The sequence below is a fragment of the Pteropus medius genome, unplaced genomic scaffold (genome assembly GCF_902729225.1).
Source record: "Pteropus medius unplaced genomic scaffold, Ma_sr-lr_union100, whole genome shotgun sequence".
Lineage (NCBI taxonomy): Eukaryota > Metazoa > Chordata > Mammalia > Chiroptera > Pteropodidae > Pteropus > Pteropus medius.
In genome coordinates this window covers 10,612,211-10,631,641 of record NW_024350924.1, presented here as the reverse complement: position 1 = coordinate 10,631,641, position 19,431 = coordinate 10,612,211, and the positions used below count along the sequence as shown (strand labels likewise).

Here is a 19,431-nt window from a genome sequence, read left to right as displayed (position 1 = left end):
TATATTTTTCTCCTTTTGTCCCCCCTAAAGAAAACCAACATGGGTACTGGTATGTACTGGTACATATTTGGGCTTTTCTTATAATATTTGAGTTGTCAGACCGGATATTAACAGTTCTTATTAAAAAATTAAAAATAGAGCTACCATATGACCCAGTTTTTATCTTTTGACACCCTTTACCCACTTCGACAGCCACCACCACCCCAAGCCTCTGGCAACCACCAATCCACTAATTGAAGCAATAGGAAATCGATCGGTGTGGGAGAATGCATTCCCTGAAAAATATTCTTTCCTTCCTGTCTCCTCCGATTTTCCTCTTTTACTACAGGATGTTTTTATACGTGCATATTCGATTTTCTTTGGACCTGACCTTGTCTGGCGGGCGGGGTACCCGCAGGGTCTGTTCAGATCCCTCTGAGCCATCCCTGAGGGCGACATCGTCCTTACTGAGAATCGTCGCCTTTTTCTTGGTTGAATTAGTATAAGGGAAAATTTCAGTCGAATTACATTTCCCCAAAAACGATGCCGGCCAGTTGTGAGTGGTGCTGGAGCGGAGTTTCCTTACATTAATCGCCGCCGCCTGGGGGTCATCCTGGGTCATCCTAAGGCCTGCGCTGCCCAGACCTCGTGGAATGGGCTGTGAACGTTCAGCCGCCCCATTTTGGAGCCATCTCACTCAGTCTCCTAAAGATCCACAAAGAGTCCGGACCAGACAGAACGCACTCGTGCTTCTTGCGTTGATGGAAAATACTCTCTCATCTTCCTCTGAAACTTTATTCATCACGTGCAAGGGGCGGAGGAGCGCCGAGGACTGATAGGAGGGACAGGAAGGATGGAGAGGTGACGGTGGCTGAGGAAAGGGGATGAGGAGACGAGAGGATAAAATGGGAGGAGGAGGAGGAGTTACATTCCCAGGGCAGTTCTGTTCACTGACCCCCATCAGGATAGCTCCCACCACGACCACTTCCCCGTCTCACCTTGGGTGCTAAATACAGTAACTATTCCACACCTCCGATAAGGGTGTGAGGCCTTACCGTGTGGTGGTTCCATGGTGTAATGGTGAGCACTCTGGACTCTGAATCCAGCGATCCGAGTTCAAATCTCGGTGGGACCTTTCCATTTAGTAAGAAGAAGAAGAAGAGGCCATGTTTTACCTCTCAAAGAGGACCCGCGTTTCCGCCCGCGCGAGCTCCTCGCGTCCTGCTTCGGTCCCAGCACAGATGCTCCACGGGCCACGGGCTGCTCCAGATCTCGGGTCCTCCTGCTCTCGCCTTTTGCACCTCGCCGCCGCGTCCCCGGCGCTCTCGCCTCCTGCTGGGAGTCGGGTCCGCGACACCCCGTCCGCAGAGAGAGGGGCGCTGTCCACACGGACCTGGCAGGGATAGAGGGTGACCGAGCCTGGAGGCGTGGGGTGTGGGGCGGTGCATGCAGCTCTGCCCGTCGCTGGCCATCGGAGGCCCCAGTCCCGTCGCCAAGAGTCCCAGTGCCCGAGCTAGCGCCACGCCGTCGTCAGGGTCCCCCTAAGGCCTCGGGGGGAATGCTGTGTTCACTGAGTCCTGGCCCACGAGAGATCTGCTTGCAGCACGTTGTGTAATTGCCCCGATTGTCCCTTTATGAGTAAATGGGAAGCATGAGATTCTGTGACGCGGCAGCGCTGTCACTGGTGACTGTGTCTTAGTTTGGGAGTCCAGGGTTTGAGACTAAAATTGGAAGTGCAGTAATTTACTGAAATGGCCTATCTTATTCTGACTTGTAGTTAATTCTAAATTATTCAGATTTTATTCAAAATTTCTAGCCTTTAGTCTCCATGGGACACTAAAGGCACTGTCACACTAAAGTTGGGAACTCGACTCCAGGAAATTTCATCTTTGGTCCCCAGCTCAGCCAGTAAAAGGAATCCAGGCCCGATTTCAGCCTTTGTGGAGACGAGGAGGCCTGTCCCTCCGCCCCGCGCCCCACCCCCGCCCCCGCCGCCCGCCCGGGCTCCTCCGGGGCGAAGGTGACACGAGCCGAGCAGCTCCGGGTCCCGGACCCGCGGCGCCCCTTGGTCCTGCGGGATTCCGCTCAACCGGGAGGACGACCGGACCAGGTGGACGCACGTCCTATCTCCTCCGCTCGGCAAAAATCTTAGTCGTGAATTCTGAAGGACCTCACAGCTAGTGACTAAGTTCGCCTCCAGGTGCTAAGGGGCGTCTCTTTGATTTTGACATTATGAAGCTTTCGGCGGTTACAAAGGACTGAAAACCACAGCTGTCTTTTGGGGTCCCCCTTGGCGGACGTGAGAACAGGTGTGCGGCGGGAGAAAATAGCCGAGAAGGGAGAGGTGGGGAAGAGCAGAGAATGACAGGACGGGAGGAAGTAGGGAGTGGAGGGAAGAGGAGCCAGTCGCTGGGTGTGGGCGGCCGCAGATCCTCACTCTGAGAGCTCCCGCCCGTTACTGCTCCGCCCTAGAACGCAATCTCAGAAACCGCGAAACTGCTGGCGGGGCGCTGGTTCTTGCGAAGTTTCCTTTCCCGGTTCTTTGGGAGGGATGAAGTGGCTTGCAAGTGAGTGGAAGCCAAGTCTGGCGCCTCGGCTTCCTTGAAGGTGACTGGCGGGTAGAAAAACACACAAAAGCTTGGGAGCATATGTAACTTTGATAAATTTATACTAAATAAAAAGTAATTTCTTAATATTTATGATCTTTCTAAAGTTCATCATTCGTATTTTGAATTTAAATTTGTATGTAGTCATATGTATATACTAAAGATTCAGGGTTCTGTGTCATGTGTAGAAACGTCTTCCACTGTAAAACTATAATTTTTATTTTTATTGGGGCAGTTTCGAAGTAAGGAATTGGATCATTATTCCCTTTTTAATGAGCGAAACAGATGAGCTAATAAACTTCCAGATCCTCTCAGCCCAGGAGATTACTGCTGGTCAGCGAGAGTTACTTCACCCTCCCCAAGAGGGTCACTGAAAAGTGTCACTGATGTAACAAATAAAATCAGTCACATCCAGTCTTTATGTAGTACTGTACCCAAAATACAAGAACTAACACTCAATGATTACACATATGCAAAGTTCCATGTGCCAGGCATAGTCTACAAATGTTACATGTGTTTACTCATTTAACCCTCCCAATAGGCCTATATCATATCATAATCCTCATTTTACATATGAGGAAACTGAGACACAGAAAGATTAAGTAATCTGTCCAGTCACTCAGTCAGTGAGTGGAATGTAAAAGCAGGAATTTGAATGAAGGCAGACTGGCTCCACAGGATATACTCAATTTATACTAATCCTAATAGAAGAGAAACAAATGGTAACAAATGCTTGACAAGAAATTTAAGTTTGTATATTTCTTTTGAAAAAAACACCAAAGGAGAAATTATGTAACAGGAATAAAACTATCCTGCTTCCCAAACATCCTTCTTATCCCAATAGCTGCTCCCCCAGAATATTCAACTTAAACCCAATTCCTGCCAGAACAAGGTTTTTCTTCTGCTTTGTGTTTTCCTCTCACCTGCCCCCACACCTTTATCTATTCTGTTCTTTCACTTCCAGGTTATTCATTTTTTAATTTTAAAAATATGAAAAATACATAAAGAAGATAAGTAGCTATCCATATTCCCACCACCTGGAATTAACTACTGTTAATATTTTTACATGTTTTTCTTTCAATCTATTTTTAAAGATATTGTAACTTGTTTACAAAAATTACACATGCTTATATACAAAAGTCAAATGATGCAGAAGTATAAATATGCAAAACTTTGAAATCTTAAATTCAAAAATAACTTTTAACATTAGGTAAAAATTCATGGAGTCATTTTTGGTATATCTACAGAAAAAATGTACATAATTATGCTTTTATATAATCAAACTCTTAATATTCTATTTTAATATTCTATGATTTAATAGTACATGAATTTAACAGGAAGAAGACATTTTAAAAATGAAGGAATTATTCAGCTTCCAATCAAATTGATTTCCACAAGAACATACTTTTCTGAAATGAACTTCTAGGCTAAAAAAAAAAAACAATTATAATTTAATTAAGTTAAAGACATCAAAATTTGGAATAATTTTTCTTTTTTTTTAATCAAATTTGTTAAGGTGTAATTTGTAAGTAATATGATGCATCCACTTCATTTGATGACTTTTGACAAATAGATATACCCGTGTAACCAGTACCTTGTTCAAGAACATTTCTGTTACTGCAAAATATCCTCTCCTGCCCCTTGGCAAGCAACCCCACCACCACCACCACCACTCCCTGTCCCAGGTAGTCAATCATCTAGTTTCTGTCACTATGGATTAGTTTTGCCTGTTCTAAAAATTAACACAACGGACACACTCAGTATGTTCTCTTCATATCGCTCAACGTGATGATTTTGAGCGATTTTGAACATCCATGTTGTTGCTGTAATTCAGGAATTTGTTACATTTTATTACAGAGCAGTACTCCATTGATTGAAGATATCACAATATATCCATCCATATCTTGATGGAGACTTGAATTGTTTCATAATGTAAACAGAAGAACTGCCTGAATGTCTTGTTCCTTATTCTCAGGTTAACAATAATTAAGGGGGAAAGTTTATTTTGGTTAGTTTTCCATCAGCATATACTTAACATAAACCATACACCATGCTATGTGTATTGTTAGATTACATCATTTAACCTATGCAACTGTAGGAGGTACTTAATATTGTTATTTTTATGACGCTTGAAAAACTGAAGCCCAACAAATCGAAGGACCTGGCCCAAGGTCAAACAGAAGGCAAGTGGTGGAACCAGGACTGGAGGGGAGGCCTCCCAGAGGTTGTCCTAACCAGAAACTAAACCTAATGTCTTTGTAATAACCTCGGTTTGTCTCAGGCCTGGGAACCAATATCCAACCAGTTCCTGGCCCGTGCGGGTCTGCTCCTTTTGGTCTGAAGCGCCTCTGTCAGGGATCCGAAACATAATACTGCTGACAGCCCTAGGACTAAAGAAATCCTTAAAAATTCTAAAACCCCAAGTTTTCTCATCAATAAGGCATTGAATGTCGACTTCTCTAGGTTTGAATATTTTACATTTGAGCAAGGAAACCTCCCGCTGCTGGGGAGAAGTTCCCGGCTCTCCATCAAACTGGATCAGCCCTTTGGACGTACTGACTTCTACTCTCAATGTCCTGAATACTCGATCGGCATCTTTTGCGTTTCAGTTGGTTTTCTTTGGACTTACCCTACCTAGTGTGCCACCGCTTCCGCATCCGCGCGCCCTTCCCAGATCCGCCTGGATCTCTCAGCTGCTTCTGAGGCTGAGCCCGACCTATGGGTGTCATCTCCGAGGTAGCCACGAGGGGGCGCGATGGTTCCTCCGGCAGTGGTCCTGCCTTTTCTGTTGGGTCAGTAGTTTCTATTTGCCAGGACATTGTGGATCGCAAGTGAGAGTGAAGAACACATCCCGGGAACAGTGTTGGCAAAATGCCCACCAACACCAACACTGAGCCGGGGTTTTCTCCTAAACCATAGTTCAATATTCTGGCACCTTCAGATAGGAAAAAACTAAAGTTATTTCTGACAGTGAAATGTGTTACTTAAAATTACTACTGCCATTTAAGAAGGGAGTGTAAGGAAGCTTCCTGATTTTGCCAAGCTACTGATGCACGTCATCTGAATGCAGATTGGAGGCTGAGAGACAGCGCCAGTGTTTTCTGCCTATGAAGGAAAAAGAGAAGGCCTGGGAGAAGAGGTGAGGGGAGGAGACTGTAGCCGGAAACATAAAGAGGTTGTTTTGGGGTGGGAGGGAAGGATGGGTGGGCTGGTGTCTAGAGAATTGGATAGCATGGTTGTAAGATGTGGAAGCAAGACATCAAGTGCCTGGTGACAAGAAATGAAGAATGAGGAAAGATTAGACAAAGGGCAGGAGAGGAACTCTACCCAGTCGCAGCCTCTCACGAGGTACGCAAATGAGAAACTGGTCATGGCTCCTCACAGGATTCCTTATGCTCCTGGGAAGATCAGAGAATTCTACCAAGACTGAGGTCTACCAAAGCGAAGCTATTTCTCTACACAGGACAAGCCTGTTGCATCTTCACCGGAACGGCGAAGGCTTAAGCCATGTAAGAGGATTCTACCTCTCAATAGCATAAGGTGAGTAACCGCAGCATCGCGCCCCAAACAGACTGGAAGCCGGCAATTCCCGACAAGCTTGTAAGGTTAAAGGAACAAGATCAATGAAACAAAAGCCCTGTGCTTTCGAGAAAAGAGTTCTTTCCGGCACTATGAAAAACACTCACGGGTTGTCGCCAAAAACACACAGCGTGAACAGCCGCAAGTCAACTCAAATGAAACTTCCCTCAATTCTACGCATGACGTTGTAAACTAACGTCTTTCTTTTGAAACACCAAGATCAGGGGAGAGCGCGAACGCAGTCCCCCACTACCACAAATTATGCAGTCGAGTTTCCCACATTTGGGGAAATCGCAGGGGTCAGCACATCCGGAGTGCAATGGATAAGCCTCGCCCTGGGAAAACCACCTTCGTGATCATGGTATCTCCCCTGCCAGGTAAGTATGAGTTGCCCGCACGCCGCCCCGCCACAGCCTCACGCGCCTCACACTGTACACCCACGGTCACTTTGCTCCCCGCACCCCTGAGCCTCCGCAGCCCTTCCGCACACCTAGGACACGCAGCTTCAGGCCGCGGCCGGGGACTCGCTCCCACGGCACGCCACAGCGTGCCGCGTTTAAGCGGCAGGTGCCCGAGCAGCAGCCCCTGCGCCGCCTCATCTGCATGGGACACGCCCTGCCCGTGGCGTCACGGCGCTAGCCCTTCCCTCCAGCCCGCGCCCCGCCCCCGACCGCTCCGCCCCGCCCCCCAGGCCCGCCCCCAGCCCGCGTCTGCCGGGCCGTGACATCAGCCCCTCCCGCCCTCCCTCCCCGCCGCTTTGTGCGGGCCGCGCGCCGCGAGCCGCGAGCGGGCTTCGTTACCCTTCTCTCTGGTGGACGTGTTGTCCGAGGCTCTGGTGAGGCGAAAATCGCCTCCTTTGAAAAGCACACGTCTTTTTTAAACCGCGGGCTTCTCGGGAACGTGGGCGGGGGTCCTGTGCCGGTGGGGGCCCCGTGGTGCGTTCACCCACCTCGGGAGCCTGGGCGCCTTTCTTGAAATAATGACTTTCAGTGCGTGGAATAGAACGGTTAGGGTTTCGGAGGAGCGGGGGTTCCTTGCAAGCCCTGTCATCTCTGTGGCCTGCAGCCAATACCTCCCTTGCGCACGGTTTCACTTCTACAGTTTCAGTACCCATGGTCAACCAAGGTCTAGAAATAACAAATTGGAAATTTCAGAAATAAACAATTCATAAGTTTTAAATTGCACACTGTTCTGAGAAGCACAGAGCCATAAATCACTCCTTCGTCCAGCATTTACATTCTACATGCTGTTCTCAGTTATCAGAGCGACTGTCACTCACTGTGGAGGTATCACAGTGCTTGTATTCAAGTAACCATTATCTTAATAATGGCCTCGGAGGCAAGAAGAGTGGTGCTGGCAATGGGCTATTACAAAGAGAAGCCTTAAAGTGCTTCCTTTAAGTAAGAGGTGAAAGTTCTCAAAGGAAAAAATTATATCCTGAAGTTGCTAAGACTACGGTCAAAACTAATTTTGACAAAAAAGTTCTGAAATACTTTTGGTTAAGGCAGGTCGAGAGTGAGGAAAAGAGACAGGAGAGTTAGTTAACAGAGTCGCAGGCTGAAACCAAGGAATTCGCATCCTGAACGTAGGTTGAAACCTTGCGCCAACTTCCAGGCAACTTTCTCAGCTCTTATCTAAAGAGAATAGCTGCTCTCCACATGTGACAGCACCCTGCTTACACATGAACCTTCCGGACTGTCGCCCACAACCAATCTAGGAAGAGCAAATACTTCTTGCTTCTGGACTGTACACCTAACCCACGACTAGCCCACATCACCTTTTCCCTCCCCTTCGTCTATATAGCCAATGTAAATTCTTTCAAAACAACTTACATCTTTCTTCCCCAAACACTGTATATAAAAGAGCCTCATCAACCCCGGAATGGCAGACGTTTGTCTTCCCCATCTCGCCCTGCTGCTGGTGGTTTAGACTGCATGCCCCAGGACCTGGTTCTTTTTCTAACTAGCATTTGGCTCAATAAACCCTTTCTTTTATGAAAACTTTTGGCCTTAAAAGTTTTTCTTTAACATTTTTGTCTGTGAAATTTTGCAGAGGGGAAAAAAATTAATATTAGTTTTGCTGTCACACCTTAAACTGCAGGAGTTATGGCAACAGTACATGAAAAGTGCTTAGTTAAAATGGAAAAGGCATTAAATTTATGGGTGGAAGACATGAACAGAAAACATGTTTCAATTGACAAGAACATGTTGCACCAGAAAGCATTGAGCCTATTTCATATAGACTTCAGCAAGGGATCTCCTGAAATTAGTGACACCCAGCCATTTACTGCAAGTAAGGGTTGGTTACACCTATTCAGAAATAAGTTTGGACTGAAAAATATTAATATTACTGGAGAGGCTGTGTCTGCCGATGAAGAAAATGCTGCCTAATTTCCAACAGAGTTGAAGAAGTTGATTAAAGAGAAAGGATACCATCCAAAGCAAGTCTTCAATTGCAACAAAACCAGTCTCTTCTGGAAGATGCCCAATAGAACCTACATTCATTAAAATGCAAAAGGCCCCAGGGCTTAAAACTTGGAAGGACAAATTAGCTGGTACCATGTGGCAATGCTGCATGCCATGTGAACAAGCCAGGCGTAGTTCACAGAGCAAAGAATCCATGCACTCTCAGGGAGTCAGCGGATGGAAAATTGCTGAGAAACTTGCTTAGATATCAAGGTTGGGGGGAATTCTTGGTAAAACTGGGTTTGGCAGGCTAAGGACTAGGACTAACTGAGAAGAGGGTTCAGAGGAGTTTGACTAAAGGTTAGTCAAGGAGGGAGTCTTTGTTAACTCTACATCAAAGCTCCTAGAAATAAACAAAGTTGAAAAGCAAAGCATTGTTGAGCCTATTTCATATAGAGCTTCCAGCAAGGGATCTCCTGACTAAATTAAGTTGACACCCAGCCATTTACTGCAAGTAAGGGTTGGTTACACCTATTCAGAAATAAGTTTGGACTGAAAAATATTAATATTACTGGAGCTCACCTTCTGACTATACCTTGCAAAATCTGGCTCTTCCTCACAGGATGGAAGGCTTCAGACCTCCTAGATAAAGGGTTTGATTGGCAGGCTAAGGACTAGGAAAAGCTTGCAGGAGTTCTGATTACTGCCAAGCTAAACAAAGACCAAACAAGAAAAGCAAAGGCTATCAGCCATTGTCAATTGAAAGCATTGGCTATATAGACGAAGGGAGGGAAAGGTGAAGTCGGGGTTTGTACAGTCCAGAAGCTTGCTCTTCCTAGATGGGCGACAGAAGGAAGGTTCATGTGAAGCAGGTGCTGTCACATGTGGAGAGCAGCTATTCTCCTAATGGAGCTGGAAACTGGGGTTGCAAGGTTTCAACCTGGTTGATGCGAATTGTTGGTTTCTTTACTCTGTGCTTTTCCTCACTCTCGACCTGCCTTGCAAAAAGACCTCAGAACTTTTTTGTCAAAATTAGTTTTGACCGTAGTCTTAGCAACTTCAGGATATAATTTTTTCACTTTGAGTTTCACCCTTACTTAAAGGAACATCTTTAATCTTCTCTTTGTAATAGCCCATTGCCAGCAAACTCTCTTGCCTCCGAGGCCATTATTAAGATAATGGTTACTTGAATACAAGCACTGTGATTCCACAGTGAGTGACAGTCGCTCTGATCAACTGAGAACAGCATGTAGAATGTAAATGCTGGACGAAGGAGTGATTTATGGCTCTGTGCTTCTCAGAACAGATAGTGCAATTTAAAACTTATGAATTGTTTATTTCTGAAATTTCCAATTTGTTATTTCTAGACCTTGGTTGACCATGGGTACTGAAACTGTAGAAGTGAAACCGTGCGCAAGGGAGGTATTGGCTGCAGGCCACAGAGATGACAGGGCTTGCAAGGAACCCCCGCTCCTCCGAAACCCTAACCGTTCTATTCCACGCACTGAAAGTCATTATTTCAAGAAAGGCGCCCAGGCTCCCGAGGTGGGTGAACGCACCACGGGGCCCCCACCGGCACAGGACCCCCGCCCACGTTCCCGAGAAGCCCGCGGTTTAAAAAAGACGTGTGCTTTTCAAAGGAGGCGATTTTCGCCTCACCAGAGCCTCGGACAACACGTCCACCAGAGAGAAGGGTAACGAAGCCCGCTCGCGGCTCGCGGCGCGCGGCCCGCACAAAGCGGCGGGGAGGGAGGGCGGGAGGGGCTGATGTCACGGCCCGGCAGACGCGGGCTGGGGGCGGGCCTGGGGGGCGGGGCGGAGCGGTCGGGGGCGGGGCGCGGGCTGGAGGGAAGGGCTAGCGCCGTGACGCCACGGGCAGGGCGTGTCCCATGCAGATGAGGCGGCGCAGGGGCTGCTGCTCGGGCACCTGCCGCTTAAACGCGGCACGCTGTGGCGTGCCGTGGGAGCGAGTCCCCGGCCGCGGCCTGAAGCTGCGTGTCCTAGGTGTGCGGAAGGGCTGCGGAGGCTCAGGGGTGCGGGGAGCAAAGTGACCGTGGGTGTACAGTGTGAGGCGCGTGAGGCTGTGGCGGGGCGGCGTGCGGGCAACTCATACTTACCTGGCAGGGGAGATACCATGATCACGAAGGTGGTTTTCCCAGGGCGAGGCTTATCCATTGCACTCCGGATGTGCTGACCCCTGCGATTTCCCCAAATGTGGGAAACTCGACTGCATAATTTGTGGTAGTGGGGGACTGCGTTCGCGCTCTCCCCTGATCTTGGTGTTTCAAAAGAAAGACGTTAGTTTACGTCATGCGTAGAATTGAGGGAAGTTTCATTTGAGTTGACTTGCGGCTGTTCACGCTGTGTGTTTTTGGCGACAACCCGTGAGTGTTTTTCATAGTGCCGGAAAGAACTCTTTTCTCGAAAGCACAGGGCTTTTGTTTCATTGATCTTGTTCCTTTAACCTTACAAGCTTGTCGGGAATTGCCGGCTTCCAGTCTGTTTGGGGCGCGGTGGTGCATTTACCCACTTCATTTTATTATTGCGAGGTAAACAGAGCTAAAGCTGCTTGCTTTTTCAAATACAAGAATTGTTTTTTTTGATTCTTGGTTTCAATTTGGTTGTACATTTCTTGTATTGATTAAAGGTTTCCGAATTTGGTTTCTTAAAAAGAGGTCCTAAAATCAAACATCCTTGGATATTCTTAATAGCAGATGGCTCAAAACCCTTGCTGGGCGACGAAGTGGGGAGTGAAATCTACAGGGAAGAATTAGGTCTGCTTCAGTCACCACCGCATCCGAACACCCAACCTTAAAGATAGGAGTATCCGGCTGGTGCCCATTGTCAAGGAGCTAAACAGCCAGGTGGTCCAGGACAGAGATGCTGTAGGAAGAGAATCCGGAGTCATGTAGATGCTGCAAGCCTGCCGGCATGCTTCGTGCCCATAAAATAAATGAGCAGGTATATTACATGTGTGAGCAGTACAAACGCTGACCTTCCCAGTGTCCAAAAGATTCGGGCAACCATTTCCATTTCTACTTTCTGAATTTCAGCAAATGTTTCCTATGGCCCCAAGCTAACCCAGAATCATGCAGAGATGGGAATTCTGGGAAATGTGTTTCCAGTTTAGCAAAACTGACACAAATTCACGAAGTCCACCTCTTGGGAACTTGGCTGGTCCATATATTCCCTCCTAACCCGACCGTTCTTTTAAAGCTATTCTCAACTTTCTAATAAAGACAATAGCAAAATAATGCTTTCCTCAATGAAACATGCCAACACTTTCCTCCAAAGAGCATAAAGTCCCTTATTTGTCTTTGAATAATGTTCATTCCTCTTCTGAGTCACATTCATTCTCCCTTTGATACCCTGTAACTTAAATACTGAGTTAAAAGTTAATTACTGTCAACACATCTTATGTTAGCCGGTAAAGAGATGGAAGAGGAAAGGAGAAAAATATTGGTTAATATACATGCAAAAAATAATAATAATAATCAAAATAAGGAAAAAATACTAGTAACGATCACAGCTCTCAATTCTGCAACTGTCACTGGTATTTATAACTATTTTCCTCACTACTTATTCCATATTTCCTTTGCCCTCAGCAAGCACCATGGCTCAGTGCTGGTTTGTTGCCCAGTGGAGTGATCCAAAACCTTCAGTTTTGCCTGCATTGGGTTGTTGTTTTCCATTGACTTTTAATCACAGAGAGTGATGAGTACCAAGGGGTTGCACAAGGGCTCTCTCATCCCTTACACACCCCTCCTAACCTCCATTATGTAGTGGCATCTAGTTTTCCCACAGTGGTCAGAATCAATCACCCCAGTCAGTATAAAGCAACCTTCTTTACCTGTGGGTTCCCTTGTCATGAGGAGCCCAATGTGGCCCGCTGGCAGTCTCAGTGTTCGCTTTCACAAAGTCATTATTGTACCTGCTGGTGGAAGCATTTTTGTCTTTCAAACTAAGACTTCTAGATCAACAGAGCCCAAAGTTTACGAGGGTGGGTGGAAAGCAAAATGTTCACTAGCTGTAATAGTGAGAGGAGCCACTCCCATTTCTACCACCTGATTCTCGAACCTGGGGGAAACAGCACCATATTTTGGTTGCTGATTTCCAGCATATTCCATCATGCAGGATATCCTATCCTCAAGGTATTGTCATCCACCTGGCACTGAAACTTAATCTTCAAAAGGACATTCCACTGTTCCATCAGGCTAGCTACTTCAGGGTAAGACCAGTGAGCGTGAGCCCAGGGCAACTGTCAAATGAGTTCTTGGTCAGAAGGAATGCTTATGGAATTCCAAGATATGAAATAAAACATTCCAGAAGGCCACCCAGATGGTAGTTTTTACAGAATCATTATAGGCAGATAAGGCAAAGCCATAATAAAGGTGCGTGTCCATTCCAGTGAGAACAAAATGTTGCTCTCCCATAGGGCAGCGGTCCTATGTGATCAACCTGCCATCCTGTGGCTGGCTGATACCCTCCCCCACCCCCCACTGGGGAGTTCTCTCATATAAGGGGGCTGAGTTGTTTTCTGCTGTTGGCTGTTTGGGCACTTGGTAGTGGTTGTAGACAGATTCGCCATGGTGAGCGGAACCCACGTTGCTCAAACCATGCATCATCTGCATTGCTGCTGTCAGGTCATTTTGTTCATCAGCCCATTGGGTGGTCTTGGAATTTCCATTTGGTTCTTTTTTTTAATGGTTTCCATTTCTCTGTGAGATTTTTCTATCAGAACACTCTGTGGTGCAATTGGTTAGCATGTTCAGCTGTTAACTGAAAGGCTGGTGGTTCAAGCCTACTTAGGGACAGTACCTTTTTCCCACATGGGCTAATCTAAATTTTAATGAGATAGGCACATAAAGTATTTGACCACTTAGTAAATGTTCATTAAAATTACCTACTGTAATTCTTTTCAGTGGCAGCTCTTCACCATTTCATTATTTATCTTGTCCTTTTAAACAACTGAATATCCTTTTATGGTATGGACCGGTCATTATGTATTTAAACATTCCTCAACTGATGGACATCAGTGGTTCTAATGTTTATTGTTATAAATAATTCTTCAAGAACATTTTTATACATATATCCTTATCGGTTGTGCAAGAATTCCTTAAAATAGATTCCTGGACGTGGACTTGCCTGATCAAAGTATTTGTGCATTTCTAATTTTGCTAATTCCTGACTAATTACCCTCCAATGAAGTTGCATCTAGTCACATTCCCACATTTTAAGAGAACGCTCTTTTCTTGGCATCCTACCTGCCATTTAATGGCAGTACGAACCCATCACTTTGCTTGGAGAATGTTCTTGAAGGTGGTCTCACACATTGCTCTGAATCTTGTAAGTGAGGGGCTGGTGCTATGACGGTCTGCTTTGTTCTCTGGACCGAAGGGGGTTCTGAGAAAGTGGTTCACAAGTTTGGAGCCACGGGACTGTAGAGATGCTATTCCCAAGTTCCTGTGATAGCTAGCTCAGGCTCAAGAAGACACAGAACACACCCTGCAGAGTGGGACCTTTGTGGTGGGTCCTGAGCCTAATAAAAAATGGAAAGAGGAGACTTAAATTTTTCATCAGACTGAGATGTTAGATAATGGATCTTTTATTTTCTTGTGGCAGCTCTTCACAAGACTCTCACCCTAACTTGTTTTGGGAAGATCACAAGGCGCTCTCTGCCTTGTGGTAAGATTCAGAACAGCTTCAGTTCAAGCTTTTGCCTGCGTGGCCTGTGTCAATATGCACAAGGCCACCTGGGGCCACAGCAGGGCCTTGTGAAATTCAAAAGTCAAGTTGGTAAAATACTTGAAAAACTACAACATGCAAAAACATTTATTTAGCACTTATTTTTATCAAACTTGTATATGCACATAGGTTACAGAGTCAAACTCTATTTTAAAGTTTGTAATGAAAACCAAGTCTCTGATCCCTCGTCAACTTCCTGCTTCTTAGAAGTAACTACTTTAAATTCTTTTTATCAGCGATTAGCTATTTATTTCTATCCCTGTTAACACATATTGTTTTCTTGATTTTCTAGTTTTAAGCACTTCATCTCTTTTACATACTCCCCCTACCACCACCTACACCCCCAGCCCCCTCCCCACCACCACACACACACACCACACACACACACACACACAAATTCTCACTTACCTATTTTCCTAATTGTGATGGTTAATGTTATGTGACAACTTGACTAGGCCATGGTACCCAAATATTTGGTCAAACATCACTCTAGATGTTCCTGTAAAGGTAAATTTTAGATGAGATTAACATGTTACGTGGGTCAGGGATCACCTAGCCTCAAAGAACTGAGTTGCTCGAACCCCTGGCCTGGATTACTCTTTTCCGTTGAACTTGGGGAAAATAGAGGAAATCATTTACAAAAGTTTAAAACAATGGCGGCCATAACGGCTAGTTAGAAACTGCTGATTCTGTTGGAAGCTGACGGAGGGGATCAGGAAAAGCAGAATTGCGCCCAACGTGGGGCTCGAACCCACGACCCTGAGATTAAGAGTCTCATGCTCTACCGACTGAGCTAGCCGGGCACAGCCGAGCGCGAGTTTCCCATGTCAGTATACTTTCTTTTTACGGACCCAGTGTGCATTCTATTCATACACCGGTTAGTGTGAGGGAAATCTCGAAATCCCAAATTTTGCGCACGCGATAGTAGCCTTTTACCACTAAGGAACCCGAAACTTCTAGAGAGTAATAGGGACCGCGCAGGGCCAGGCGGGTTTGCGGAGGACGCAGGAAAGAATCACTGGTCCTGACACCTCGATGGACCGGCTCACTTTGAGAACCGGGCATTTGGGACCAGGACTCCTGAGGAGAAAGCGAAAGAGCGCGCGGGAACGGGGATTTGCGACGCAGGCAGCCGCGGGAGTCCGAGGGGCGCGGCTCGTGCTCCGGGACCTTGGGGCTGCGGCCCCTGCTTCCTTCTTTTCGACCGGAAACCCTTTTCTCTCCTAACCTTGATGACCTGGAAGTGGGGTGGGGGTGAGGCTGACGCGTCACTGGGAAAATAGATCCAACGAAAATCGCTATTCATCGGGGGCCCGAGTTTACTTCTAAATATCAAAATTTCAAAGACCATATTCATTAGGTGCAAAGGTCCCGCCGAGATTTAAGGCACTGAGCTCCGGAGTCTCCAGCGAAGGGTTCTCCGCTCCGCTCAGGTGAGGTCCAAGGACCTCCCTCTGCAGCCTGAGTCGCCGCTCCGAGGCTCTGCAGCCCACCCTGAACCGTCTCCCCTGGGTCTGCGAGCCACAGAGTGAGCTGAGTGGGGACAATTATTCACTCAGTTCGTTAGCTGCACTCCTGGGACGCTGCCTAGCGCAAAGGCAGAATTATAAACTGTTTTCACCTTAAAAAGGTTGAAAAGAAGAACCGCCGAAGCCGGGTAGGATGCTCACATGCCGTGACTCGGATTCGAACCGAGGTTGCTGCGGCCACAACGCAGAGTACTAACCACTATACGATCACGGCGCGCCACTTGCAAGGCGGCGGACTGGGTTTTCATTTAATGCCTCTTGAGACAGGAACCTACTTCATGCTGCTGATCTACTCAGCTCGGATAATCTATTTGGGTCAAAACCCGAATAAACGTTTCCACTCTGCAGCTTCCAAGCCCAGACACCTGAATCTGGTTCTGAGCCTCTGATACTCGCGGCGCCGGCGTCCGCATCACCGGCCTCCACCCGGCAGTGGCGCGCGCAGGTCCAGATCGAGGTCTGAGGACGACTGCAGAGGCCTGGGGACTGCGTCCCCAATGGCCCCTCCTCCTGTCACCTCTCCTCGTCCAAAGAATCAAGCCGCCCCGCCCACGGCTGCGAGAAGCAGTCCAAAAAGATTTTCCCATTTACATCTCCAGCTTAGGCCCTAGAATCTAGGTTTCTGTCCCCAGAATGGTGGAACCGGAAGAGAAGCGCAGCTGGTGAGCTGCGGGAGAGAGTGAGGGCCCCCCTTTATTTTTTCTTGCTTCTCGAACTACGGCAAGTAAATTTACCGGCTCTCTCTCGGGAACGGGGCTCCTGGGCGACTTCCTTATTCAGACTCCGTAAATCAGAGCCGCCTCCGAGAATTCAGAAAACAAATCTGACCAGCCTGTATTTCAGAAACTTCCCTAAAGACCCCGCAAAGACTATTACCACAAACTGATGCGAAGCCAGCGGCCGAACCCAGCAGACGGGCTTGGCTCTGAGAAGCAGCTACAAGAAACCTGGAGGGTCTCTCTCAGGAGAGACTCCCCCAGAGACGTAAAGGGTGGCCAAACACTCCTTTTCGTTGTTGTTGTCTACTCAGTTTAGAGGAAAAATTGGAAAAATACAAAGGATGCGTTGGCCGGGAATCGAACCCGGGTCAACTGCTTGGAAGGCAGCTATGCTCACCACTATACCACCAACGCACACAAGTCTGCAGGCTGATATTCTTTCTTATGTAGACTAGCTCGTTTGGGTCCTCATCTTTTTTTCTATTTTGAGATTCATGTCAATTGAAATTATCAATACAAAGCCGAAATATAAAAAGGAAAAGAAGCTCTCTAGGATTTTCCCTATAGTCCTATTAAAAATTCTGTGGTAATTTTTTTACTGTTTCACAGCTTTAAGGAAACTCAATTCTAATTTATCTAGCGTCGTTTGAAGGGGGCCTCTGAAATCCAGGGGATGACTTAAGGCTCTATTGCGGGAGTTATCGCTGTACACACGTGGTTATGCATTTGAGAGTGTTTCCTTAGGGCAAATGCATAAAGGTGAAGTTGCAGTTGAAAACATTTGCATATTTTAAAGCTTCGAATACATATTGAGAAATGGCTGTGTGGAGAGAGATCACCAATCGTCACTATTCAATGAGTATTACCAAATTACATCAGTTAACTGGGCATCGTCATACTTTTAATCTTTACAGAAGTGCAGGATAAAAATATGGAGTGTTATTTTAATTTACATATATTCTATTATTCTTGTCGTTGATCACTTTCATAAACTTATTGTTATTCGTATTAGTTTTGAGATTTACTGAGTCATATGCTTTGTTTCTTTTTCTATTAGATATTTATATTATATTTATATTACTGATTTTACCAGTTTGTCGTTTGTCTTTTCATATTATTTGCAAGACTTTTAAATGGGCGGTAGTTTTTACGTGGTCTAATATTTCAGTTTTATCCTTTATAATTTGTGTTTGGTTTTACCTTGGAAAAGTCTTCTCCAGCCCAAAATTAAGATAATGTTTTTATCCATTAATTTTTTTTCCTAGCTTTTAATTGTCTTAGTTGCATTTAATTCTTTAATCCATTAATATGTAGTATGAGTTAGGAATTCCACTTCTATGAATTTATCCAAAGGTAATATCTAAGATATACACAAAGATGTGTCTCTGCAGATATTCATCAAAGAGTTATTTGTAAAACCAAAATTTTAGGGAGTCAAAAACTAAAAGTCCAGAAATACAATGTATTAAATCCATTTTGATGAAAAAAAACCCAGGAACTTTTTAAAAAACACTTTTACATTATAAATTGCTGGTGGGAGCATGAATTGGTACATCTAAAGAGGGCATACTGACAAATGCACATACCTTTTGAACCAGCATTTCAATTTCTCACATTTATTCCACAAAATGATACATGTGCAAGGTTATTTATGGCAGCATTGTTTGTAATAGCAAAGGTTTATAAATATCCTAAGTGTCCATCAATAGGAAGCTGGTTCCATTAACTACGGAATACTATGTGCCATACGACAGAATAAGGAAGCTCTTTATGTCTAACCCGGAACTACTTCCAAAATACATCATTAAGTGAAAAAGAAAAACTGCAGAAAAGCGTGTATAGATTGCTATCATTTGTGCAAGGGGGAAAACATGTTTAAATATATATGTATGTATTGAGTTTATATTAAATATTTACATTATAATTACAAAACTTAACATTGCTGGTCTTATTAGAGGAAAACTGGATGGTAGAGGTCAAAATTAGGTTTATCTATTATGTCCTTTTGCATATTTGCATCCTAAATCATGTAAATATATTACCTTTCAAAATTAAATAATTAAAATGAAAGAAAATATCATGTTGCTGAAGAATATGTGCTGGAAATACATTAACTTAAAAAATAGCTGGTAATAAAATAGCATGTATAGCATGATTCCATTTTCATAACATCAAAAATTGGATGTTATCTTGTGTGATAGAATTGAGAGCGATGTTTTGTGTGTTTTTCTGCATTTCCTGTATTTCAACTTTGGATAGATGAGGGAAATGACTAGGAAAAAAAAACCATGTAACCATTCGAAGATTCTATTCTATAGAGTAACAATTAAGAATAAAAACATCATTCCCTGACCGGGAATCGAACCCGGGCCGCGGCGGTGAGAGCGCCGAATCCTAACCACTAGACCACCAGGGACGTTACAAATGCCTTGTGATACAGAGCATATAGTTCCAATTGTGTGGTTCCATTTACAGTGCCATACACGTCCTTTTAACTAGCTAGGTTTGGGGATTTTTTTGAATCCTGGGCTTTTCTCACTCGAAACTACTTCCTCGTATTTCCTTTCCGGTGTAGAAAACTCGTGAGAGACCTGCCAAGCCTGGCTCCCAGAACTAAAGGAGGATTGTGTACACACGATCACAGTCCCCAAGACCAGAGATGAATATTCAGAGAAAAGAGCGAGACCCTGAGAAGGGACGCTCTCTGCTTCACGCAGTTGCAGCAGTTCCCTGAATTCCCCGAAGGTCTCCAGCTGGGGCTTTGCCAATTGGCCGAGAACTGTTCCTTAAGGAACATAAAGGTCGTCGTGTGAGTAATGCTAGGTGAACCAGGTCCTATAGCACGCACCTTCCCTCCTTCCCTCCTTCG

General features: G+C 45.5%; 2 long non-coding RNA genes and 7 other non-coding genes across 13 annotated transcripts in view; 2 read left to right on the top strand and 7 right to left on the bottom strand.

The window, feature by feature from the left end:
- The window catches only part of LOC120585167 (uncharacterized), a 4,273-nt gene extending 2,337 nt beyond the window's left edge, over positions 1–1,936 (bottom strand). For both annotated transcript variants that reach the window (XR_005648261.1, XR_005648262.1), the window contains exon 1: positions 371–1,936. This is a non-coding gene — a long non-coding RNA (uncharacterized LOC120585167). The remainder of the gene's footprint in view (positions 1–370) is intronic.
- TRNAQ-CUG (transfer RNA glutamine (anticodon CUG)) lies at positions 1,043–1,114 on the top strand. The gene has a single exon. It is a non-coding gene; the product is annotated as a tRNA-Gln (tRNA).
- A 2,644-nt stretch (positions 1,937–4,580) lies between the features above and the next one.
- Positions 4,581–19,431, bottom strand: part of LOC120585168 (uncharacterized) — a 37,661-nt gene continuing 22,810 nt past the window's right edge. For 3 of the 4 annotated variants that reach the window (XR_005648265.1, XR_005648264.1, XR_005648263.1), the window contains 2 exons: positions 14,723–14,813; positions 4,581–5,520 (listed from right to left, as the gene is read on the bottom strand). This is a non-coding gene — a long non-coding RNA (uncharacterized LOC120585168). Of the gene's footprint in view, positions 5,521–6,964; positions 7,171–14,722; positions 14,814–19,431 lie in introns of those variants that run through there. The other variant, XR_005648266.1, reaches the window with a different exon arrangement.
- On the bottom strand, positions 6,386–6,549 carry LOC120585312 (U1 spliceosomal RNA). Its single transcript, XR_005648302.1, has one exon. It is a non-coding gene; the product is annotated as a U1 spliceosomal RNA (small nuclear RNA).
- Positions 10,679–10,842, top strand: LOC120585311 (U1 spliceosomal RNA). The gene has a single exon (XR_005648301.1). It is a non-coding gene; the product is annotated as a U1 spliceosomal RNA (small nuclear RNA).
- Positions 15,045–15,117, bottom strand: TRNAK-CUU (transfer RNA lysine (anticodon CUU)). The gene has a single exon. It is a non-coding gene; the product is annotated as a tRNA-Lys (tRNA).
- Positions 15,986–16,057, bottom strand: TRNAH-GUG (transfer RNA histidin (anticodon GUG)). Its single transcript has one exon. It is a non-coding gene; the product is annotated as a tRNA-His (tRNA).
- Positions 16,905–16,976, bottom strand: TRNAG-UCC (transfer RNA glycine (anticodon UCC)). The gene has a single exon. It is a non-coding gene; the product is annotated as a tRNA-Gly (tRNA).
- Positions 18,907–18,978, bottom strand: TRNAE-CUC (transfer RNA glutamic acid (anticodon CUC)). Its single transcript has one exon. It is a non-coding gene; the product is annotated as a tRNA-Glu (tRNA).